The sequence below is a fragment of the Propithecus coquereli genome, unplaced genomic scaffold (assembly GCF_000956105.1).
Source record: "Propithecus coquereli isolate 6110/MARCELLA unplaced genomic scaffold, Pcoq_1.0 Scaffold238, whole genome shotgun sequence".
Taxonomy (NCBI): Eukaryota; Metazoa; Chordata; class Mammalia; order Primates; family Indriidae; genus Propithecus; species Propithecus coquereli.
The window spans coordinates 84521-84735 of record NW_012147930.1 but is presented as its reverse complement, the minus strand read 5'-3'; positions in this window follow the sequence as shown (position 1 = coordinate 84735).

Below are 215 nucleotides of genomic sequence, written 5' to 3'. Positions count from 1 at the left end.
CCGTCACCTGGTAATCGCCATTTCCCCTGTTCCCCTGTCCCTCACCTCTGTGGATTTGCCTGCTCTAGAGATTTCATATAAATGCGCTCTTGTGATAGGTGGCCTTTTGTACTGGTTTCTTTCATTTAGGACGTTTTCAAGGTTCATCCATGTTGCAACATACATCAGTACTTCATTCCTTTTTTCTGTATGATTAAATACATACAGCATTCACC